We start from the raw sequence: 26,651 nt of genomic DNA on the forward strand, positions 1-26,651 counted from the left end.
ACCTCTGAACATCAAAAAGAAACATAAAAGATTAGAAAGCAAATAAACTAAAAAATATATGAAACATGTGTGGCCAAGGATTAATATAATTAATCTATAAAAACATCCTTATACATCAATAACAAAAGATGAATTCTCCAAAAGAAACATGGGCTACAGACATGAACAGTTAGTTTACAAAAGATGAGTTACAAAGTACTAATAAAAACTAATAAAAATATAAAAACCTTCCAACTTACTTACAACAGAAGAAAATGAAAACAATGAGATTTTTCTTAAAATTACAATAGTCAATAAAAGAAAGCTGTAAGGAAATGAACCAGGGTATAGTCTACTGATGGAGTTTAAATTAGCACCACATTTTTTAGACTGCCATGGTAGTTTTTAGCTTATAAAACTATAAAGTATCAAAAACCTTAAAAATGTGTGTTTTTTGATTTAGCAGTTCCACATTTGGAAATTTAGTATAATAAAATAGTCACACAGACAAAAATGTAGGTTCAAGGATATTTATTACAATGCACTTTGTTTAGTGAAAAATGGGAACATTCCACTGTTTACTAAAAGCATGTTGATTGAAGAAATTATGGCCCACTTTTAAAATGAAATGCTGTGGCTATTACAAATAATTTTAAAGAAATATGTCCAAAGGCGTGGAAATATGTTGAAATACATTACTAAGTGAAGAATGGGGGTCATGAAATAGAAGTACCACGATCCTTCCCTTACAATATGTATTTATGTACAGAGATACACAGAAAATTATCTTCTGAGCAACACTGTCCAACAGAAATATAATGCAAACCACCAATATAGTTTTGTTTTCTAGTAGCCACATTAAAAAAGGTAAAAATAAACTAATATAACAAATAATATGTTTTATTTAACCTAATATATTAACAATATTTTACTTTCAACATGTAATGAATCCTAAAATTATTAATGAGATATTTCACACCATTTTTCCATATTAAGTCTTCTGATGTGTATTTTCCTCTTACAACACATCTCAATTCAGACTAGCCACATTTCAAGTGCTTAACAGCCATGTGGGACTAGTGGTTATTAATTTGGAAAGTGCAGATCTAGAATTATATTCACCAAGCTGTTAAAAGCAGTTGGAATAATTAGTGTCCTTTTTTGTTTTTTTCTGTTATTTTGTATTTTCTGGAATAATCGTGAACTACATTTTTAACAGGAAAAAATGAGCAAAGGAACTTTTCTATTTGCTGAAAAGGGGAATAAAAATAACAATTTCAATATCAGACCAAGCAGAAGCAGAAAAGAGAATCCACTGCATTGATTGCATACTCCCAAAGAGTGGAACAGAGCTCCTGAGATCTCCACAGGTAAACTCCCAGTATAGTACACCCCATGAGGGTGCTTAGTTATTTCAGGGAAACTGGAATTTTGTTCAAGTAAAATTACTGATTTTAAAAATGGCTATCACCTAAACTTTGGAAATCAAAGTAATTCTACGGACATGTGATGAGAAAAACATTTGAAACCTTTCTACATATGGATGGTAAATCTTAAATGAAGAATTAGAAGAATCCTGAAATATACTTGTCCAGTAAGCCAGATCAGTGGGTGGAATTTTTCCTGAAGAGATAACATAAAAATGGAATCATTATTCAATTACAAATCAATTATTCAAATCTCTTCACATCATGTATACTTTAATTGAAGAGCTTGGAACAGTTTATTCTGGTCATTAGGATACACATGTAACATAGGTAGTGGTGATCCCCTCTAGCTGTAAGCCTGTGAAATCCAGCAAGGGACCCACATGAAGCAAAGTATGTAAGCTGAGGAACTAACAGCATTCTTGCAAGTAAGCTTGTTTTGCCAATTTTGGGCCTGCCAATTAATTTTCTTTAACTATCCCAAGGGTTAAAGATAAATAAGCTGTAAATTCCATATTTTATTTGCTGGTGCCTCCACAAGGTCTAGCAGAGGACCTAGTATATGATAAAAGTTGGTTACTAATTTACTTAATAGCACTATTTAGTGACTATCTATTGCATGTCATCATGCTTAGAATGCTTGGAATACATCAGGGAACAAACAAGACAAAAATCCCTCATGGAGCTTCCATTTTTGTGAGGTAAAATAGATACTAAACAATATACGTGATAAATAAAGTAAATTATATAATGTTATAAAGTGATAAATACCATGAAAAAAATAGAGGTGAGTACACACTCATGTTCATTGTAACATTACTCACAATAACTAAGAGATGAAAGCAACCTAAGTGTTCATTGATGGATAAATGGATAAACAAAATGTGAGTAGATAGATAGATAGGTAGACACATATATATATGTACAATGTGTCTTAGTCTGTTCCTGCTGCTATAACAAAATACCTTAGACTGGGTTATTTATAAACAACAAATTTATTGCTCTTAGGTCTGGAGGCTGAGAATTCCAAGATCAAGGTGCCAACACATTCAATGCCTAGTGAAGGTTTGCTCTCTGCTTCAAAGATGGCGCCTTTCAGCTATGTCCTCACATGGCAGAAGGGGTAAACACTGTGTTCTCATATGTTTGCTCCCTGCAATCTCTTTTATAAGGGTATTAATCTTATCCATGAGGGCAGGGCCCTCATGAGAATCATTTTCCAAAAGCCTCCACTTCTTAATACTATCATATTGGATATTATATTTCAACATAAATTTTGGGGGAAATACTAACAAGCAGATCAAAGCATTCTGGTCCCCTGAGTTTTGTCCTTTTCACATGCAAAATACATTTATTCCATTCCAATAACCCCAAAAGTCTTTGTTTCAACATCAATACAAAAGTCTAAAGTACACAGGCTCATCCAAATATCACCTAAATCACATTTGAGTAAGACTCAAAGGTGTGATTTATCCTGAGGCAAATTCCACTCCAACTATCAGTCCATGAAATCTAACAAGTTCCGTGCTTCCAAACTACAATGGTGGGATAGACATACGGCAGGCATTTCCATCCTAGAAAGGAGAAACAGGAAAGAATGGAGAGATAACAGGTCCCAACCAAATTTAAAACCCAACAGGGCAAACATTAAATCTCAATGTTTCATAATAATCTTATTTGACTCCATGTCCCACTTTCTGGACACATGGGTAGGGTTTGGTCTCCCAAGGCTCTGGGTGACCCTGCCGCTATGGGTTCCTGAGTGTGGCAGCTCTCACAGATTGGAGTTTTGTACCTGCAGTTCTTCCAGGCTGGGGTTGCACAATGCGAGCTCTGTAGTCCTGGGGTATTGGGAATAGCCCTGACTCCCATGGCTTCACCAGACATTGCCTTAGTGGGGACTTTCTGAGGCAGTCCCACCCTCAGGGTTCCACTGGGTATTGCCCTAGTTTGGGCTCATTATAGTGGTTCCACCCTTGCTGTGGTTCTCTTCCTGGGCCTTGAGGCTCTTTGGGGCATCCTTCCAAATTGAGGTGAAGGTAGCCATTCCTTCACAGTTCATCCACCCTTGCACCCTGGTGGAGATGGCACCTCATAGATGCTGCCAAGGTTTACCACCTGTGCTTCCTGGAAGGGGTGGACAAGCTGCACCTGCTTGAGTCACAAGTGGAGTGGCCAAGGAGTGCTGCACTGTAGTCAGGAGAGTGGAGCCATGAACTCATTCTGCTCTCAAAGTCCTGATATTCTGGGCCTGTGATGGGTAGGGCACCCCTCAAAGATCTCCAAAACATTCGTGCATTGTCATAAAGAATAGCAGTAGGCTTCTGCCCACCCACATTAATCTCTTTATCAAATGGTCACTTGGCCATGCCCTTGGCATTATCTCCCAAACATGCCTTTCAATTCTTTACAATATGGCCAGGCTGAGAATTTTCCAAATCTTTAAGTTTTGCTTCTCTTTTGATTATAAATTCCATCTTTAATTTTTTTTTGTTTCTTCCTCTATTTTACTATAAGTAGTCAAGAGCAGCCATGCCACACCCCCAACACTTTACTTGAAGATTTCTTCCACCAACTATTCTATTTCAGCACTCACAAGCTTTGCCTTCCACAAAACACTAGGACATGAATACAATTTAGCCAAGTGATCACTGATCCTTTATAACAAGGATCACTTTTCCTCCAGCTTTTAATAACATGTTTCAATTTCTGTCTGAGATTTCATGAGAACAGTTTTGATCATCCATATTTCTACCAATATTCTAATCATGACCTCTTAGGTAATCTCTAAGAAGATTGAGGCATTCCCTACAGTTCTTTTCTTTTTTTGAGCCCTCACACTAATCACCCTTAATGCTCTGTTCACAACAATGTAAGCTTTTTTCAGCATGCACCGCCAGACTCATTACCCATTACCCAGTTCCAAAGCCATTTCTACATTTTTACATTTTTAGCTGTCTGTTATAATAGCACACCACTTCTCAGTACCAATTTCTGTCTTACTTCAGGCTACTATAACAAAATACTTTAGATTAAGTAGTTTATAAACAATGTGAACTTATTGCTCACAATTCTAGAGGCTGGAAATTCCACGATCAAGGTGCCAGAAGATTCAGTGTCTGGTAAGGTTTCACTCTGCTTAATGCATCTGGCCTTCTGACTGTGTCCTCACATGGCCTAAGGGCAAGGCAGCCCCCTTCAACCTCTCTCATAAGGACACAAATCCCATTCGTGAGGGTGGAGCCTTCATGATTTAATCACTTCTCCAAAGGACCCATCTCTTAATACTCTCACACTGGATATTAGGTTTAAACATATGAATTTCAGGGGGACACCAACATTCAGACCATAGTACAATGGGATATTATTGAACCTTAAAAAGGAAGGAAATTCTGACACACACTACCATGTGGATAAACCTTGCGAAAAATATACCAAGTGGAATAAGCCAGACACAAAAGAATGAGTACTATATGATTCCACTCATAAAATAACTGGAGTAGTCAAATTCATAGAAACAGAAAGTAGAATGATAGTTGTCAGGGGCTGGAGGGGGAGGAAAAGGGAAGTTGTTGTTTAATAGGCACAGAGTTTCAGTTTTGCAAAATGAAAAAGTTCTGAATATTAGTAAAAACAATGTGAGCTACTTAACACTACTGAACTATACACTTAGAAATAGTTTAAGATGGTACATTTTATATTAAGCACTTTTTACCACAATTTAAAAATATTTGAAAAATAGAGAGTAGGACCGGGGTGCTGAGGGCAGGGGGCTCAGAGAGGTCTCAGTTTTAATGGAGTGGTTAGGATAGGTCTCACTGTGAAAGTAACATTTCAGTGAAGATTTGAAGGAAGGAGGGGATGGCCACATGGCTATCTGGAGGATATTTACATTCCAGGCAGAGAGAACAGACAATGCAAAGGAGAGGCCTTGACTTCGTATGTGTGAAGAATGGTCAGGAAGCTGATATGATTGGAGAGGAGTGAGAGGACAGGAGAGGGGATGAGGGTAGTCAGGTGATGGGAGCCAGGTCATGAAGGGCCCTGTACACCATTGTAAGGACTCTGGCTTTTTGTCTGAGATGGGAGCCATTGGTGTCCTTAGCCGAGGGGTGACATAATCTGACTTAGGTTTACAGGGGATGGCTCTAAACAAGGGAAAGGGTGGAAGCTGGAAGACCATTTAGGAGACTGTTAGAATGGTAAAAATGTTGCTTTAATACAGAAATGAATGAAGAAACAGGTAAATAAATGGAAACCATAAAATTAGGGAATTTTGAAGCTGTTATATATTATTGTGTAGTGAAGAATTAACTTTACCCAAAGCAAGTTCTGTCCTTTGTCCTCAGCTGCTAGAAGCTGATCTCTAGGTCCCTTGAATGTCTTGTTTGGTAGAAGTATTTTTGTTTTCCAAGGGTTTTTAGCCACTGGACAGCCTAATATTGCAATATGATGGGGACTTATGGCACATGCCATATCAGTTCTGATCTTTTCCCAGTTTCAGTTTAAGAACTGGAAACTAAAACTTTTAGCCCCAATCTCCAGGAGAGGCAGAGGGACTAAAGATCAGCTAACACGGGCAGTATGCGATCAAGCCCCGATAAAACACTGGACAGTGGAACTCAGTTCAGCTTCCCTAGTTGGCAGTACTCTTGAGTATTATTACTAATTGTAGTTGGGAGGAGGTAACATGATCAAGGACTCCACAGGAGATGACTGACAGTTTTCTGTTTGGGACCTTCCCAGATCTTGGCCCTATGTATCTCTTTCTTTGGCTTGTTCTGACTTGTATCCTTTTGCTATAATAAAACCATAATTAGAAACATAGCTGTTTCCTAAGTTCTGTGGGTACTTCTAGCAAATGGTCATGCTTGAGAAAGTCTGTGGGTGTGGACCCTTGAATTTGTAGCCAGTTGGTCAGAAGTGAGGGTGGCCCTGAAGATCTCTAAACTTTCAGCTGGTATCTGAATTTTGAGCAGATGCGATAGTTGTGTTGGAAGACTGTGCCCTTAACTGTGAGTTTGGCAAACTCATTGCAGCTGTGTATTTCATTACAGTGGCTACTGAACTATATCATATGCATTATATCACAAATCGTCACTTCCTGGATCAGAAGTTTGCAAATTACAGCCCATAGGCAAAATATGGCCCACTGTCTATTTTTACAAATAAAGTTTTATTAGAATGAGCTATGCTCATTCCTTTATGTATTGTCTGTGGCTGCTTTCATGCTACAACAGCAGAGCTGAGCAATTGTGGCAGAGATGGTACCGTCTGCAAAGCCTAAAATATTTACTGTCTGGCTCTTTATTAAAAAAAAATTTGCCAGTTCCTGCTCCTGATCTGGACCTGACCTTGACCTGGGAATTGGGAGTATGAACTCAGAGGGTCACTAAATATGGGCATTGTCTTTCATGGGACAACATTGTCATGATGGTTCATACAGGACAAGGAGAATGAGGCACAGTAATGGATTCAGCAAAAGAAGGGCAAATTGCTAGTTAAGTGTGGCACTATTGCTCTATTAATGTAAAATGACAGCCCTTAAAACTGGCTTCCACCTTGACCTCTGTCATCAAAATATATTCTATAGGCCAGATGCTGTGGCTCATGCCTATAATCTCAGCAATTTGGAAGGCCGAGGCAGGTGGATTACTTGAGGTCAAGAGTTTGAGACCAGCCTGGCCAACATGGTGAAACCTTGTCTCTACCAAAAATATAAAAACTAGCCGGGCATGATTGTGCATGACTGTAACCCCAGCTACTCAGGAGGCAGAGTCAGGAGAACTGCTTGAATCCAGGAGGTGAAGGTTGCAGTGAGCTGAGATTATGCCACTGCACTCCAGCCTGGGTGACAAGAGCAAGACTCCATCTCAAAATACATATATATATACTATATAAGGATTATTTTTTTGGTCCCCATGACACACATCTCTAATTTTAGGCTTAGCAATGATGGTAATTTACATTCAATATTCTACAAACCTTGCCAACAACCAAGGTAATAGGTGTTCAGTTCTTTTAAACAATGCCAACTGGAGTCATTGCATCTGAAGATTGGCTCAAATTCCATTCTGAATCCTGTAGAAAGTGAAATGCCGCCCTGATATTCTACCAGGACTCTGGAAGTTATGTCCAGAGGGACACTCACACCGAGCTCCTGTCTCTGCTGAACTAGTTATGTTCTGGGCTTCTCTTCCCACCCGTGTGTGTTGTTCCCAGCCTGCCTCCTTGAACCATCTCTGACACTCATCCACTTTTAGACTCACAGAAGGCTGTTTCAGGTTTATGAGAATATGCTGAACGTTAGGAAAGACAGAAGAACTTGACGCAGCAGTCAACATCGGCAACTTACAAGTAAATACTACAGCACCATGGTTCCTAAACTGTGTGCGGAGACACCTTGTGATGCTGTAGCCAACTTACGGAAATGCTATGAGGGAGCTGGGTGTGGTGGCTCACGCCTTTTTAAATCCCAGCACTTTGGATTTTTTTCGCCATGTTGCCCAGGCTGGTCTCGAACTCCTGAGCTCAAGCAATCTGCCAAGGAGCTTGAGATGAGCCTGGGCAACATGGCGAAGCCCCATCTCCAAAAGATACAAAAATTAGCCGGGTGTGGTAGTATGCACCTGTAGCCCTAGCTACTCGGGAGCATGAAGTAGGAGGATGGCTTGAGCCCAGGAGGTGGAAGTTACAGTGAACTGAGATCGCACCACTGCACTCTAGCCTGGGCAACAGAGCCAGACTGTGTCTCAAAAAACAAACAAACAAACAAAGAAAGGAAAGAAAAGAAATGCTATGAGGTATTTTACATTTTCAAGATAAACAAAGCGATACTCAGTATCTGTCAGGTACTGCAGCAGAAGTTGTTGGCTCAAAGTAGTTCACTGTTTCAACAGTAGATTGCGCCACATCCTTTCAATGATATCTTTGTGAATCTGGATGTTCTGGGTTACTGAGACAAAAAGCAAGCACTGAGTGAAAATCAACATGGAACAGGAAATGAGGGTGGAGGTGTCCAATCTTAGGCCAAGGTTTGAGAGGTGTGCACATCCAAGGTACACACACCTGATTAATAAATCATTTTAGCTATTTAACAATCAAATAACACTCTTTATTTAAATTTACATTATTATTTCAAACTACAATTAAGTTGTTAGGACATATGAAGCTGGTTGGGTTTGCACTTAATAAAGGTACTGTTCTTTCTTGTGGCCCAGGGGAGACTATGAAAAAATGCCGGAGGCACCAAGGGACCTGTGAACCAAGAAAGTTTGGGAACCGCTGTTACAGTAATTAATACTGTTGAAAAAAAGTCACTGGGTCATTTCTACCATCTTAAGTGTCAGCTCCTGGCTAAGGGGCTAGGTGTTTATTGTCTTTCTCGGCTGTGTTTCTATTTCCCAGCTGCTATTTGCTTCCCATGCAGAACCCTTTAGTCATCTTCTCTGTTTCTCGGCCTCCTTTCAGATCATGCCCTCAGGGCGCTGCTCCCTTCTACCCTCCAGTAACTTATCAAGGTATTCCCCTAAACAAAGACAATTTCCTCTCTAAAAGAAATTGTTTTACCAGTATTAAATAAAGAATACACTTATTCTTCTAGTATAAATTGCTGCACTATGGGTCTTGAATCACCTGAGCACTGGCACTCAAGGACAGGGTGAAAGGAAGGCCAAATCAAAGGTAAAATTGGGGAATAAAGGCAGAGAACAGGCCTAAGAAAAAGTTGATTGCTTCACAATTTTACTGTAACCACAAACTGTGTGCCCAAAACACATTTAAATTTGTCCAGAGTCCAAATACAGAGCATGTAACAGATAAAATCTTTTTCTTTAACTCTGTAAACTGAATATTTTGTAACCTCAAAAGGCAGGATTTTATATCATTGGGATGCTTTATTTCTTCCTGCAATTAAATATACTGGTATAAGCTGTGAAAGGAAAAGCTGGAAATTTAGTCCAGCAGATATGTCTATTTTCTCAAACATTTAAATGAAATTTTTCTTGATCATCATCTTTGGGCTTTGACCATACACACCAACCACTCCTTGCCTTGCTTTATCCTTTATTCCATTCTTATTTCAGAAGAACATTATACAACTTTCCAATCTGGGAGTGTGACGGAAAAACAACTGATTCTTTTATGAGAGCAGATTGGTCCTGGCATTTATGAAGCCCTGACTGCACTGAGGTCCAATGAATGAAAATATCCGTGTTCTCTCCACCTCCGGCTAGCTGCAGCAATATCCTCTTCCACATCCATCACTGTCTCATGCCTGACAGAATGATAGACACACAAAATCATTCCTTATTGTAGTAGAAATCTTCACCCAAACGGTTTTCTGGTAGTTACTCTGACTCAACTCTGGCCAACAGGCTCCTGTAAAATGGGTTCCACATTCTGCTCTGCATTGCAAGAACCACATGTTTCCAGGTTTCTTTGGATTTATTTGCATTAACCTCCATGGAAAGCAGGACCTCTGCACTGCTTACAAAACTCCAAGAGGCCATTTACATAAGCCTTTACATTTACATGAGGCATAGATTTAATGGATGAGGATAAATGTGGCATTCTTGGTGCTTCTGTTGGGAATGCTTGCTAGGAATTATTTCTAGTTCATCAGTCTGAAGGACCCAAGATCTCCTGAAATTTTGGGTGAAAATTCCATGTTTTATTTCCTATCCTAAAGTGTCTAGAGATCTCAATCTGATCTCGACCATGCATTTTTTGTAAATGACTCCTACTTAGTCCTTAGTCAGGCACCAGACTAAGTGCTTATGGTAACACTTCTCCAAACATGGCCACTGTCAATTCCTTCCCCTCCTGGATGCACATGGTTCCTCATTTGAAAAGATGATGCTTATTTCTCCTTCCCTTGAATCTAGGCTGGCCATTTGAGTTTCTTTGACCAATAAACACTGGTGGAAATGGCACTGTGCTGGTTCTAGGTCTCACCTTTAGGAAGACTGGTAGTTTCTGCTTCCTCTCTCGGGAGCCAGCTGCCAAGTAGTGTGACCAAATACTCTGATACTACCATGCTGTATGAAAGCACAATTAAGGCTGGGTATAGTGACTCGTGCCTATAATCCCAGCACTTTGGGAGGCCAAGACAGGAGGATTGCTTGAGCTCAGGAATTCAAGACCAGCCTAGGCAACACAGTGAGACCCTATCTCCATAAAAAATAAAAATAAAAAAATTAGCCAGATGTGGTGTGCACTTGTAGTTCCAGCTACTTATGGGACCGAGGTGGGAGGACTGCTTGATCCCAGGAGCTCGAGGCTGCAGTGAGCCATGATCATACCACTGTACTCCAGCCTAGGTGACAGAGCAAAACTGTTTCAGTAAACATGAACAAGAAAAAAAAGAAAGCCCAATTGCCAGATGGAGAGGTCACACACACACACACACACACAGAGAGTGCACTCTCTTAGATGTTTCAGCCCCAACAGCCACCGCACAGAGAAGAACCACCCAGTTGAGCCCAGCCTAGATGGCAGAATTATGAGAAATCATAACTATTGCTTTAAGTCACTAAGTTTCAGAATGATTTGTTGTACAGTAGCAGATAACTGAAACAGTGCTTAATAAGTATTGTTTAAATTAATAAATATAACAATCAACCCTGTTAGGTATGAGCTACTCCCCACATTTCAGAAATGAGGAAACTGAGGTTTTACGAATTACATGACCCGCCGGATGTCACACTGCTAGTAAATGGCTGAGCTGACACATGATCCCAGGCTGCCTGATTTCAGTCTTCTCACTTAACCAAAATACCTCTCCACAGGGAATCAGGACTCCCATGTACATGGAACGTAATACTGGTGCCCTTTGTTCAAAGGAAATATGTTAGAATGCTTGGATTAACAGATGCTAATGGCTCCTAACTACCCCTTTCCTTCATGGTTCCCTAAAGAAGCCCCTATGTCAGACTTTTTACAAAGATAGATGGTGGCCGTGTGAACCATGTCTGGGAATGACAGCTGCTGACAGGAACAAGAGGACAAGAGGACAGCTGGGAAAAGAAGTGGCATTTGTTGAATAGCTGCCATGTGCTGCTATCTGTACATGACTGACTGATTAATCCTTAGGCAACCTAATAAGGGCGGCATAATTATCTCTGCTTAATAGATGAGAAAACTGAGACACGGAGAAGTTAAGGAACTTGCCCAAAGTAACCTAGAAGTAAATAACAAAGATGGGATTTGACTTCAAGTCTATCCCTCTCCAAAGTCTGCAGTCTTTCTGAGTTAACCAAACCAAAAACCTGGGCTTATGCCAGTTGTATAAGATTGAGATTTGAGATTTTTACTGTTAGAGAAAAGGAAGTTTTCAGGTTTTAAACTTTATTTCTCAATGCACTAATTTTGCCATAACAAAAATCCAACCTGAGGGTAAAAGCAGAGGAAAAACAGCAACAATGGGAACGAATTAAAACATAAACCTGTGTGGGAAAGCAAAGTAAAACAGAAAGAACTCTTGACTGCAGCCTTCTGAGAAAACCAAGCATTGGGAGGGTTGCTGCTCCGTGGAAGGTCTTGATATCAGATAGTGGGGCTAATCCTCACAATGGGGTCCTCATGCTTACACAGAATGATACCCAGTTCATTCCTCTGCATCAAATACCTATAGCAGAGACTGCTAGTTGTTACAGTGAGTCTCTAAGGAATTTTAAAATGTCTTGAGAAGTTAAATCAATCTCTAAAAATTGCCCTGCATGTTTTATGGCTCCAAGGTACATTAGCAAAGATTCTAGAGTCCACCAGAACTTCTGCAGCCTTGTAGTTTCTATCTACTTAGAGGAAGCCTAGCTCAGTAGCTGAATCCTGGGACAGTTTGTCTATCTTTGTGAAAACACACACACACACACACACACACACACACACACACACACACACCTGATAAGCCTCACAGTGTAGACCTTTATCAGCAAGCCAAGCACTCTTCTAGCTTCCTTTGGATTTCCCAGTTACTTAGGAGTCAGTCTGGATAGCTCTCTCTCTCCCTCTAGCTCACTCGCTTGCTCTGTCTGTCTTCTCTATCAGAATAGAGGCCGCAGGACCAGCTGAGCATTGTCTGTGTTCCCTGTAGGCTGCACTAGAGACACGTGCAGTCTGCCCAGTCTGTTCCTGTATTCTGTTTCCTTCTGCCTTCATCCCTAGCACACAAGGGATGCAGGCATCTTTGGAATGCTCCCCCTTACCCAGACCCACAGCAGGTGCTGAGGCTCTGGAAGTCGGTGGCTACTGACTATCACTGTTCCCTCTGGGATTGCCTTGGGAGAGGAAGCATGACCAGCCACCCACAGGCTGTGGGGGTCCCCTACTCCTCCTTGTAGCTAGATCCAACTAGGAGGCTGCAGCAGGGAGTCTGGAGGGGCCTTCCCACCTCTGACATTGTAAGACCAGACAGTCTTTCCCCATTAGCAGACTGCCATGCTCAGAAGGGCAAGCCTTTCCTTCCCACTCTCAAAGACTCAGCCCTGCCATGCCCATGTGGGGAGCCCTTCTCGGGTCATTCTTGGAGGGGCAATGCATGGATGAATCTCTAAGCTTATGTGGGTTTTGCTCTCCACACATAGGACTATCTGCCTATTTACATAATAAGAGGGAAGCAGACACACATGTGGGGTTGCCTTAGTAATTAGACACATGGCTGTTTCCTTCTTTTGTTGCCAAGTAATTGCAGCATCTGGTTTACCCCAAGAACGACTCTCCTATTAAAAAGCAGAGGGGAGGAAAGAAAGACCTTATAAACCCACGCATATCTGCTGGTAGAGCTGCTGGAGAAGCAGGCAAATTAAGAGCCTCATTTTGTAATTTTGTTTAAAGCAAAGCAGCAATAAGCACCACTCCTGCCACCCCTCTCCCCATCTCATTCATAAATGCTTCCAAAAGCTTTAGACAACTGGAGCTTATGAGAAACTGACTAACAATATTTTTGGAGCTACGAAGTCATCTGTCACACCACCAGAAGGATTGGATCTGGGGCTCAGGGCTCCATGACCATATATAATATTAAATCTTACTTGCTTTTCTGCACACTGTGCTATAAGATCATGTTTATTGTCCTCTCCACAGCTGCATTAAAATGATCTGTGAATCTGTCTGAAGAGGTTCTTTGCTCATCACTGCAGAGCAAGGCTTAGGCTCATGGCTGAACAGGGAGGCACACACTCTCAGATAAAAATGGTAAAGTATGGAAGAGAAAAGACTCAGATATGGGATTCTGGGTTGGAAAATGACTTTGGCAAGTCATGCAATTTTCCTGAGAGTTTTCTCGTCTAAAAAATGGGAATAAGAATAGCTAGCTCACCAGGTACACAGCTAGATATTTGCCTTGCATGTCTCACAGGGTTATTTGGGGGCTCAAATAAGGTAGCAAAAATAATGTGGGTGTTTAATCACTATAGAAATATGAGATGCTATTATTTGGCCCAGCCATATTGCAAGGAGAATTCTCAGGGCAAACATGGAGAAGAGCCTGCCTTGATTGCATCAGTTCGGAGTTACTCTTTTAAGGACCCTTTTCCTTATGATCATTCCCAAGGTATAGGTCGATTTCATTTTCTTCCTCTGTAAGAAGAGGAAATGTAGCCAGGTGTGGTGGCTCACGCCTGTAATCCCAGGACTTTGGGAGGCCAAGGCAGGCGGATCACTTGAGGTCAGGAGTTTGAAACCAGCCTGGCCAACATGGTGAAACCTCATCTCTACTGAAAATCCCAAAACTTAGCCAGGCATGGTGGTGGATGCCTGTAATCCCGCTACTCGGGAGGCTGAGGCAAGAGAATCACTTGAACATGAGAGGTGGAGGTTGCAGTGAACCAAGATCACACCACTGCACTCCAGCCTGGGTGACAGAGTGAGACTCCATCTCAAAAAAAAAAAAAAAAAAAAAAAAAAAGAGAAGAAGAAGAAGAAGAAGAGGAAATGCACATCTAGGAAAGCTTATAGAATTCCCAGTCGCAGGTCTGTGAAAGGCAGAGCAGGGTAGGAGCATCTGGGAGCTTTAACCACTTTGGGGTGGTTCCCAGATGACAGTTTTGGTGGTTTCATCTCCATAAGGAGGGAGGCACTCATGTGCCAGTTTCTCAACTCATTCTCAAAGTCATTCTACCTTGACATCAATACAAAATAGGTACATGTTGACTTGGTTTAATGAGATGCTAATTAAAGCAATATAAAGTAAAATGTCATTGGAGAAGAATTATCCTAGTTAAGTGACAAAGTTTGTAGACAAAGACCAACTAGAGAATGATCAGCTCTGTCCACCTAAACTGAGGAGTTTCACAGGGTCTTCCTGCATCTCGGAAAGCAAAACTACCTCAGATCAAAGTGGATAGGAGTCAAGGCACTTTGGAGTTGGAAGCATATTTAAGGATGCTTCCAACTCCAACGCTCATTTCACAAATAAGCAAAATGAGTCCCACCAAGGGAAAGGATTTGGCCAGAGTGACAAAGTAGATAAAAGGTAGGGCTAAGATGAAAACCCAGGTCCTCTATAACCATTATATTTCTAACAAATGCAGGGCTATAACTTCAGTAAAAAGTAGTCAAAGTTCTAGGCCCACATTTTCAGTTCTCCATGCAGGACACCAAGCTATGCACCAAGCTGTGGCTAATTCCTTGATGCTTAATCATAGCCTCTTATATAGCCAGATTACCACGGTCTGGCAGGGCAGACTGTTGAGGCCTCTCAGGCACCGAAAATACATCACAAGGCTGCAAGTGACCCAGAAAGTTCTGGAAGGATGTAAGATGTCATCTGGACAGTAGGTAGAAGGACAGAGTGTCCTGGTAGAGGTGAATTAATAGCAAGATGTCTTGGCAGGAGGCAGAATGGGAGAGAGAGGGAAAGACGGAGTGTCAGGGAGGTGACACAGAATGGGTAAGAGCGAAAAAGTTCCTGTAGGAACTAAGGCAGGTGGAGAAAGAAAACCAAAACCAACCTACTGGAAGTAGAGTGTAGAACAGCAGCTCGCTTCCAAAAAATGAAAATAAATAAAGCAAAAAACCCCAATGGGATGATGCCCCTGGTACAAAGCATGCAACACAAGACCAACACAAGTCTTGTGTGGGTAGAACAGAATGCCTGGCCTAGAACCCCATTAACTACCTTAGGATCCAGAAAGAGTTGAAGAGACTAGTGAGAGTGTCTCCAGTCATGGAGGCTAGAGGACTGCAGCAGATGAGAAAACAGATGGATCCTCTTCTTTTATGCACTGCACCCAGAACCTATTTCATCTAGAGATAAAGGAAAGGAGACAAAAGGCAGCTGAGTTGATACATAAATATTTCTAAAGCATTTGCTTCCATAACACAGTCTTTTTTTAAATTGAGAAATAGTGACAGAAAGATCTAAGGGGTAGAGCCCTTTTTTATTGAAGTGGCATTGCTCAGATAGTCCTACAGTAGATAACCAGAATGGGAAAGCAGAGCTCTCTAGACGTGGCCCTGGAAGGCATCCGGAGGAAAGCCAAAGCCACTGGGTCTCCTCCCACTTCCGGTCTCCAGTATATTTTTGGAAATATATGGTGTAGGTAAATGTCCCATTCTCATAAAGATTTTAGCCTTGAAATCTTTGGCTTTATTCTCAGCTGGACCTAGGCCCAGGGTGACCATCACTTAAGTAATTCCATGCCTTGGGGAGCCTAAGTTAGGGCTTTCATGTTCAAAGGACATGGTCCATTGAAGACTTGGAATATGGACTTGCTCTGATCTTCATAGTCTTCAGTTCTCAGAGCCAAAGCAGGCTGACTTTAAAAAGGTGGCTTGTATTCTCTTCCTCTCTTCCCCACCCCCAGTATTATCAACTGTTCAAGGGCAGAGGAAGATAATGGAATACAGGATTGGAGGAGCTATGGCCACACCAGCAGAATTTAACTCGGACTTTTCAGAGCTTTTCTCCCCAATAGGCAAACCTTTCCTAAGACACCCTTTTGTTATGAAAAGCAAACCATGTCAGTCAGACTTTTCAACCAGACTTTGAGGGCTGGATCTAAAATAAAAGGAAAATGTTTTTGAAATCTGTATTCAGCCAGCATAGTTTGATATTCCAAATTTGCACAAATTCAGAGAAGGGTGCAAATTCTTTCCTTGGGAGAATAACGGGGGTTGGGGGTGGTATTAATGCTTGTTCCAGGTCAAGACATCAATTTGAGCTGGTTTAGCTCAGATCAAGAATAGGTTCTAACACATGAGACAGTCACGCCAGGCAAGGAGGGACCTGCACCATTGATGAATGGCATAACACTGCAGGGTGGGTAGAAGGCACACACGTAGTGACAGTTAGAACATATGTTAAAGTGGCATTGCTTGCTAGTTCGTTAGAGGCTTTGTGTGTCAGATGGGGGATAAGAAAATAGAATTGGTGCTGGAGCAATTCAGGAAGTTCTGCAGAGGCATAACTAGCATAGACACTTAAAGTTCACTCCAAGGGGAGAGAGCAGTGCTTCCTGTGGGAGAAAATGTGATGAGAGATATGAGAAGACTAAAGACTAATTGAACATCCCATATGAAAAATTCTGTGCTAGGCACAGAATTACATGACAAATACAGTTTTTCACTTAGATATCCATCCACAAGCTAAAAATTGTTTCCTACTTTACAGAAGTGGAAACCGGCTAAAAGACCTGTTAGAACTGTATGTCCAGGCCCCAAAGGCCTGGGCTAATGATGGTGCAAAGACACCAGTGGACATGAGCAGGAACCACTGTAGAGAACAGCAATGGAGGAGAGGATGGAGGGGGTTGGAAGGTGGTGGCAAACGGTGAAGGCACAGTGGGCCAAACCATAGACAATGTTAAGTGGCAGACAGGTTTTCAACTGGAGAATTTTAGAAGAGGTGTGATGACATTAGTGTTTTGATTAGGCTAGGAGCTACAGAGGTTCTAGCCTCTTGAACGGAGGCTAAATGGAAGCAGGAGAAATTGGAAGTGGGAAATGATGAAGAAACTCACATGGCAATCCAAGAATGTAGATCCAGACTAAAGTTTCTTAACAGGAGTGGAGAGGAATAGATGCAAATAAATATCCCAGGAATAACCCATAGAACTTGTTTTTTCACTGTGTGATAAGGAAAAAAGATTTCTCTTAGTAATAGATCATATTTAACTGTTTCAAATCTTCAAGGAGAGACCACGCAATGTAAAGCCACCTCCACCTTTAGGCAAGGCTGCACACAAGTCATCCCAGCCATATGTTTTATTCTGAATGTTTTCCCCATCTCTCTGGAGAGAGTTTCAATGACCACTAGGATTTGGGGATTGTTATACAATAACACTACAATTTTTAAAACCTGCCTAATAAGGTAACTGCTGCAAACTTTGGTTGTTTTCGATTTGCAGTACATACTTCTTGCAGCTCCTGGTTCCATGAGTTTCAAAGGAAATACCATACGTAAGATACTAAATATAGCATGTAGCATGTATAATAAGTGCTTCAAAATAGTAGCCTTGTCATCATCATTAATGTTAATAGCACTACAAGATTCATGTATTGGGTCCTTTTCAATGACTGTGGTACACACACTCTGCAGTAGGTTCCAGATTAATCTATGGCCTGGTTTATAAAGCCAGATCTCACATGACACCTAAATCAGCTGGGCTCAGATCATACTTGCTCTCTGAGGTGACAACATTTTAACTTGAATTTCCTTTCATATACCAAGTGAATACTGTATGAATTGCAGGTGCTAAAATTTATTACCAGATCACTTGATTTGAGATCTGTGGGCCAAGGGAATACACCATCACAATCTCTACACATCATTAAAGAGCCGGTTTTCTTGAGAACATCAGGTAAGGGGAGTAATTTAATGAGAGCAATAACAGACTTCCAAATAAAAATTCAGGTTCTGAGAATTAGGTCATCCTAAGTGGAACTCAGAAACCTGGGCCTAAAAATAGACTAATTCCATGCAGGGTAAGAGATGAAGCATTTGGACCTATATGAGGCAGAAAGTTAGAACTGGAATCTTTGTATAAATCCAGAATCGTCAAATGTCCCACAGTCTCTGACACAATGTGATGATTAATCTTGCCCATCAGCTTGGCTGGGCTATGGTGTCCAGATATTTGGTCAAACATTATTCTGTATGTTTCTGTGAAGAGTTTTTAAATGAGATTAATATTTAAACCAGTGAACTTTGAGTAAAGCAGATTACCCTCCATAAGGTGAATGGGCCTCATCTGATCAGTTAAAGGCCTTAATTAGGAAAAGACTGCCCTGACAGGGAGAAGAGGAAATTTTGCCAGCAGACCACCTTTGGACTCCAGCTGCAACTCTTCCTTGAGTCTCAGCCTGCTGCCTATCCTGCTGACTTTGGACTTGCCAATCCTCCACTATCACGTAAGCCAATTCCTTAAAATAAATCTCTCTCTTTCTCTCTCCCTTCCCACACACACAGACACATAAACACATACCCTATTGATTGTGTTTCCCTGGAGGACGCTGACTAACATACACAGGGAACTAGAGAAAGTCTACTTGCCCTCAAAAGAAGATGGCCAACAAGCTTGAATCTCTCTTAACCACTCGTTTTAATGAAAATGAGTCTACCTACAAATTTTGCAAATGTATCGCAAGAGACCCCAAATCTAGAAATTAATAAAAAGTGATTCTCAGCAAGCAACATCTCTGGAGCATCTGGAAGGAAGCAAAACTAAAACCGTTTAGGAAGAATGTAGGATGCTTCCACCCTAAGCTACACAGGACATTCACAAATAAAGCCTATGAAATATGAACTCACAATTTCAAATTATGAAACATATCCTGGAATAAAATGCCATGAACCATAGGAGAATCAATTAACAGCAAATTTAGACTTTTAAGAACTTTAGACAATAAGTATCAAATTCAGAATATAAAAATAAATCATATAGAATTTACTTCACTGGAAAATTTTGGGCAAGTTACTAAATCTCTATGCCTCAGTTTCCATATCTGTCAGTGGATCTCCGAAATCTTCATTTTCACAAGATCGCTAAGGGAATATAATACACACTCTATCTTGGAATCTACTGCCCTGGTCATACTACATCAGGAGGATTGTAGGACATTACATGTTCGCCTGCCTTCTGGATGGAGGTCATTCTTTCCATTGCCTGCTCACTTTCCTCTCACCCTGCACACAGGTAGGATCACTTCCCCCTGAGTGAAAGGGACATAGAGACTCTGTGTGGTGTTTTTACTATTTAATACATGCCTGCTACTACCGAGAAAAATGCCATTAGGTTTGGTTGGGAACCTTGGTTGCCAACCATCTCTGCTGAAGATAAGCAAAGAAAGTGAGCCACAGGATCAAGAGCACAGGTGGCCTCAGAGCCAAAATATGGTAAGAGTACCAGTTAGCCACCACTATTGTTTGCCACAGCAAGGACCTGATTAAATTATGTTGCTACCCTAAGATTAGGCTAGGAGCTACAGAGGTTCTAGCCTCTTGAACAGAGGCTAAATGGAAGCAGGAGAAATTGGAAGTGGGAAATGATGAAGGGGCTTCAAGAAGGGGACCAACTGAGGAACAAAACTAAGGATAGCAATAGGAGGAACAAAATGATCAATACTGAAATTTCCCAGTGTGAGATTTGATTCTTCACCAAAATATGTAGGAGAGTGGAGGAGAGCACACTAAGGTTGTTCAGGTTAGAAACAACTGGTTATTTCTCCTAAGGAGGATAATAAGAAAATTGTCCTCATGTGTGCAAATATCAAGTGTAGGTGGGGTCACTTGACAAGGGACAGGAAAGGGGGCTTTCTGGAAAGGTGGGTCTGAGGGTGGATGCCCTTGGGTTGTGGCAAGAAAGTAGAGCCTTAATTGAGGAAAACAGAGGCAGCCACAAGAGAAGGTGGTCCTGGGGGGCCAGGGAGGCAAACACATTTCTATAGCTTCAGTGAACACCTGCATGATGATGTTGGAGCCTAACTACACACACAGGGATGGCCCAGAGGTGGACAAGAGATAGAATCATTAGGAAATCACACCCTGGGAGAAAAAGCACAAAGGAGGTGAGCAATTCACCCAGGGGCCCTGCTAACACACACACTCAAGGAAGCCAGGAGAGAGAGCCACTCCCTTAGTGGTGCGTCGTGTGTCCACCCAATGAGAGGAAGTTGCTCCCCTGAGGACACAGGGATGCGCAAAGGATCGCTGGCAGGAGAAAGTGCAGCAGGAATGGACTATTCAACCTGGTTGTACATGCTGACAGCTGTTTTTCCTCCCCCCTTTTTTTTTTTTTCTGTCTCATTAGCCGGGCACTATCGACTTTGGGAGTGGAGGGCACTTCCCACCCACCAAGGTGGTACGTACCTATGTCTCACCACTTGCTCGCAGAGTTTAAAGAGTAAGCTCATCTTGCCCTCGAGGAAAGGGGAGCCAGTTTTTATGATTGCTAAATATGGGAGCTCTGGGTTTTAATGAGCCAAAGTTAATTGTGAAAGGATAAAATAGAGCTTTTGTGTGTCAGAACCGGAAGGAAGACTGTGGGAATAAAAGCAAGCAAATAGGATCTGGGGCAGAGCCTGGAAGCTCGAGACATGCCATCTGAACACCTAGAGGGGAGGTTGGTGGGGGGCCCAAGACCCCTAGTATGTGATAGGATTAGTGATGCCTTCTTTACTTTGGCGACATTACAGAATTAGTGTGGAAATCCCCAGATACTAGCTTTTACACCAAAAGAAGACAACTTATTAGCCCTTCTGGGGATGTGAGTGGCATAACCAGGACAACAGGGGAGACAATGTGTTATTTCATAGCAAGTTGCTGACACCATCTGCTACTGACCTATCATGTACAGGCCTGTCTGGAGGGTGTATCCAGACAAACAATAGGCACTAAACCCACTTGTGGCTTTACCTCTTTAAAGGAGATAGCACAGCAAAAACATTCCATCCTGTAAAACAACAATAACCCAAGTAGAGCCCAGGGATACACAGGCCCACCTCAGGCCTCTTGCACTTGCTGTTCCCTCTGCTTAGGACTCTTTCTGCAGATATGTGTGTGCTCCCCTCCCTCACTTCACTCCATTGTCTTCTGAAATACTAATCCCTCAGAGAGGCCTTATATGGCCATCCCAACTGAAATAGCACCACCCGCGACCCTAACTCTGCCTGAATTTTCTTCACAACACATGTTACTCTTCGTATCATTCTGCATACTTATTTACTTATTTTCTGTATCTCTCTCTAAGATATAAGCTTAAGAGGGCAGAGAAGTTGTTTATTTTGTTCACTGCTATATCCCGATTATCTAGAGCAATGTCTGGTGCATGATAGGCATTCAGATAATATTAGTGAGTAAATGGACCATCAAAATAGAAAAATTAGCCCCTGCATAAATACTTTAGTTAAAACATAGGTATATTCATAGGGGTTTTATTTCAAGTCAGTGGGGTGTCATCCTAGCCCAATCTTTAGCCCCTACAAGCTAAAGAAAACCAGATTGTCTTACTAAACTACTCTGCTATTAAAAAAGAAAAAGTTGTCTAGAGCCTGAATTACCTGTTGGGCTGCTCCATCAATTGATTTCTCAGCCATTGATTTATCTTTTGGGAGTTGTCAGAGCTTGAGAACATCAATCAGCTAATGGCTGTCACTAATCCACAAGCAAGGAGATAGGGCCTGTCCAATCACTTCTGTTCTTGGCTTCATTGTTTTCCTTCTTTAATGTACATGTAATTCAATTTCCTTCTTTAAATGTAAAGCAATACAAGGATGACGTAAAATAAATTCAACGCAAAACAGTAAATGATAAAAAGTAAATTTCCTCTTAACATCAGTGACCCTTGGCTTCCCTCATCAGGAACATCTATTGGTATCTCAATGTGGTGGTTACAATTTATACTGCCCTCATTACAAAGAAATTAATCAGCTTTTCATGTTCTGTTTCGGGTTTTTTTGGCCATTTGTGTATCCTCTTCTCTAAGTGATTTGTTCTAAACCCCTTGCCTATTTTTTCATTGGGTTTTATGCCTTTTTCTTATGAATTTGTAGAACTTTACATTCCAGATGCAGGTCCTCTGTCAATTTTGTGTTCCAAATATTTTTCTCCCACTCAGTGGCTTGCATTTTTATGCTCTTAAGTGTTATTTTTGTGAACAGAAGTTACTGATTTTGAGCCTGATTTTGAGTAATCATTTCCTTATGATAGTCAGTGGTTTTATTTCTTATTTAATCCAAGATAATGAAGATGTTTTCCTACATTGTCTTCTAGAGAATTTGTTGTTTTGCCTTTCACATTTATGTTTAAAATTCACCTGGAATTTAGTTTTGTGTAGTGTGAAGTAGGAATTCAGTTAAAGTTTTTCATGTCGATACCCCATTGATATGCCATTGTTTCAGCACCATTTATTGGAAAGTCTTTTTTCTAATCCTCTCTAGTACTGCCTTGATTTAAATTAAGTTTCTACACCTGTATAGGTTTGTTTCTTGGCTCTGTATTCTCTATCATTGTGTATTTGTCTAGATTTTCACCTTAGTTATCTATACTGTTATTGTGTGTGTGTGAGACAGAGCCTCACTCTGTTGCCCAGGCTGGAGTGGAGTGGCACAATCTCAGCTCACTACAACTTCCACCTCCTGGGTTCAAGTGATTCTCGTGCCTCAGCCTCCCAAGTAGCTGGGACTACAGGCCTGTGCCACCACTCCCTGCTAATTTTTGTGTTTTTAGTAGAGATGGGGGTCTCATCATCTTAACCAGGCTGGTCTTGAACTCCTGGCCTCGGGTGATCTGCCCAGCTTGGCCTCCCAAAGTGCTGAGAGCATGAGCCACTGTGCCCAGCCTAGACCTTAATTATTAGACCTTTATAATAGTTCTTGTTTGTTAGAGCAAATCATCCTGCTTTATGTTTATTCTTCAACAATGTCTTCGTTATTCTTGGCCCTTTGCACTTCCATATAAATTCTAGAAAGAACTTACTAATTTTCAGAAAACAGAAAGCTATTCATATTTCATTTGAGATATCAATTTGATAAGAATCTTTTATGATATTGAGTTTTCTAATCTCTGAACGTGGTGTGCCTTTCACATACACATACACAGATGTGTAATTTTGATGGGAGAGGCTTTCTAGTTTACAAAGTATTTTATACTATTATATAGACAATGTATTTTATTTATAATTTATTTATTGCTAATACACGTAGAAATGAAATGGATACAAATGTAGATTGATTGATTTTGCATTCTACAATATTGCTATTAAGTCTGATTTATTTTTAATACTCTTGAATGTTCTGTGTATATGATCATAGCATAGCTCAATAAAGGCAATTTTATTTCTTCTGTTCTAATCACTGTGTATTTTATTTATTATTCTTGACTTACTGAACTGTTTAGGACCTCCAGGAAAATGTCGCCTAGAAGACGTGATAACTATACCAGTTATTTCTTGTTGCTGGTCCCAAAGAAAAAGCCTTTAATATTTCATCACTAACTATAATGTTTCTGCAGGTTTTTAAAATTAGATACTCTTTAATTGGATAAGGAATTCTCCTCCTCCTAGCTCATTGTTATTTTTAAGATTATGAATGAATATTGAATTTTGCCAAATACTTCTGCATTTTTTGAAAATCATGATTTTTTCATTCTTATTTCTTAATGTGGCAAATCACATTAATGGGTTTGCTAATGTTCCACTAACCTTGCATCTGCATTTCTGGACTAAATCTAAGTTGGTTATGATGTATTTTCTATATACATATATATGGATATGTGTGTGTGTGTGTGTGTGTGTGTATGACTGGATTGTGTTTGCTAACTTTTTAAAGGAATTTTTAATGTATGATCATGAATAAAATTAACTTACTTTTGTCTCTTATTCTGGTATTGGTATCAAGTTATACTAGCATAACTTTTTGTGTACACACGCAGGCTTGGTATCAAGTTATACTAGCATCATAAAATGAATTGAGGCATGTAATTTTTATTATTTTCCATTCTCCAAAAGAGTTTGTTTAAGATTGGCATTATTTCTCCCTTAAATGTTTATGGAATTTAACAATGATGGCTTTGGGGCCTATAGTTTTATACAGGGGAAGTTTTTTTTAATTATGGATTTAATTTATTCAATAATAATAGGATTATCCAGGTGTTTAAAATTCTCACTTCGTGTCTTTTTTGTAAATTGTATCTTTCTAGGATTTTGTCCGTGCATTTAAATTTTCAAACTATTTGGCATAATGTTTAAAACATTCTTTCATTGTCATTTTAATGTCTGTGTAATATTATTACACTGGTCACTTGTGGGCCTTTTTCTCCTTTTTTGGATCAATCTTACCAAAAGTTTATCCATTTCTTTCTTTTCTTTTCTTTTTTTTTTGGTTTTTTTTTTAGATGGAGTCTTGCTCTGTCACCCAGGCTGGAGTACAGGAGTACAGTGGTGCAATCTGCAACCTCTGCCTCCTGGGTTCAAGCAATTCCCCTGTCTCAGCCTCCTGAGTAACGGGGACTACAGACCCATGTGATCATGCCCGGCTAATTTTTGTATTTTTAGTAGCGACAAGGTTTCACCATATCGGTCAGGCTGCTCTCGAACTCCTGACCTCAGGTGATTCCCCTGCCTTGGCCTCCCAAAGTGCTGGGATGACAGGCATGAGCCACTTCACCTGGCCAGTTTATCAATTTCATTAAGCCTTCCAAATAATCAAATGTGTTGGTCCTGTTGATTTTTCTCTTTAATATATTTGCTTTCTATTTTATTAATATCTATGTTTTTCTGTATTGTTTCTTTCCGTTTATTTACCTTCTTTTTGTAATTATCTGAGATGAATGAATCTTGGCTTGGTAATTATATGTAGAATTACTAAGCTGAGATTCAGAGAAGAGGGATGAACCTGGAACTTGGAGCCACTTTTGCCCCGGAGACAATTTACATATACATGTATATATATTCAGTGTGTGTACACATAAATGAGGGGGTTTGGCTGTAAGCAACAAACACTCACCTCTGCACAACTTAAGCACAAAATAACCACTCACAGAATGGAAGGAAGAGCTGAAGAACCAGGTTTCAAAGAGAATAGGTGTGAGGGCAGGCCAGGGATCTGAGGAGCAGAAACTAATATCATTTTTTTATTACTCTGTTCAAAAGTCAGATTCCAAGAAGCAGGCATCTGATCTGTGTCAAGCGCCCACCTCTTGGCTAGGAGCAGGTAGGGCAGACTGCATGCAGTGAGAAAGACTGGTTCCTCTGAAGCAAATTCAGAGGCTATTTATCAGAAGATTTGGGAATGAATAATGGGCAGACAAAAATAACAAATGTTCACTGTAGACAGAAAAAAAGAAATACAGCAGGAGAGACACAGGAGCAAAGAAGCAGAAGAGAAAGAAAGAAAAGTGGAAAGAAATTGGTAAAATGAGGTAGGGTGGTTTGGATCTGTGTGAGCCATCCTAAATGAGAGAATGTGCCAACAATCTAGAAAAATAATTGAAGCTCTTCCTCTATCCAGGGACACATATGACTTTTGTCAGTCTTCATGGGCCCTTTCCTCTATTAAAAATATTAAAAATTATATTTTACGATGGTATTGGTATAAAGACAAATACAATTCAGACTGGATTTATTGTTATGTATCGTGAGTATTATATTCATGTTTTTCTGCTGATCTTAAAAGGAATCAAAATTAAGACATTTTCATGAAGCCCTAAAAGTATCATGGGTCCTAGATGCTCTGCCTACTCCTCCTTCTCTTCTGTAAGATGCAGCTTGCATTGGCATTTACTACCATCTCCATGCACGTCAAGTCCATCTTCCAGCTGCCAGCACCCACAGCACTTCACCTGAGAGCTCTCTCTGGCTGTTGGAGGCAGCTGAGATTTGCCATCCTTATCCCACAACTCTTAAACAATAGGTAATGGGAGATGGTATTTAAATACCCCAAATCCTTCCCCTCAGAGGCACATGTTCATTGACTCCCAGAGGACCTAAGCAAGAGAAACCTCTAGTCCCCCAATGTGGTAACTTGGTTGGTATGAACTTCTGTTGGCTACTTTCCCTTTCCTGCTTCATGCCTCCACTGCCCTGCCAGTGTTTTCCGGGACCTCTTCCCCCCCCCCCCCCAAAAAAAACATTCACACTCAAATCCTTGTCTCAGTCTGCTGCTGGGAGAACTCAAACTGAGACACTACAGCGATAGTTCAGATCTGAGTCCCTGTCCAAATCTCATGCTGAATTGTAATCCCCAGTATTGGAAGTGGGGCCTAGTGCAGGTGATTGCGTCACAGGGGTGGATTTCTCATGAATGGTTTAG

Source organism: Rhinopithecus roxellana, chromosome 1, assembly GCF_007565055.1.
Source record: "Rhinopithecus roxellana isolate Shanxi Qingling chromosome 1, ASM756505v1, whole genome shotgun sequence".
NCBI classification, from domain to species: domain Eukaryota; kingdom Metazoa; phylum Chordata; class Mammalia; order Primates; family Cercopithecidae; genus Rhinopithecus; species Rhinopithecus roxellana.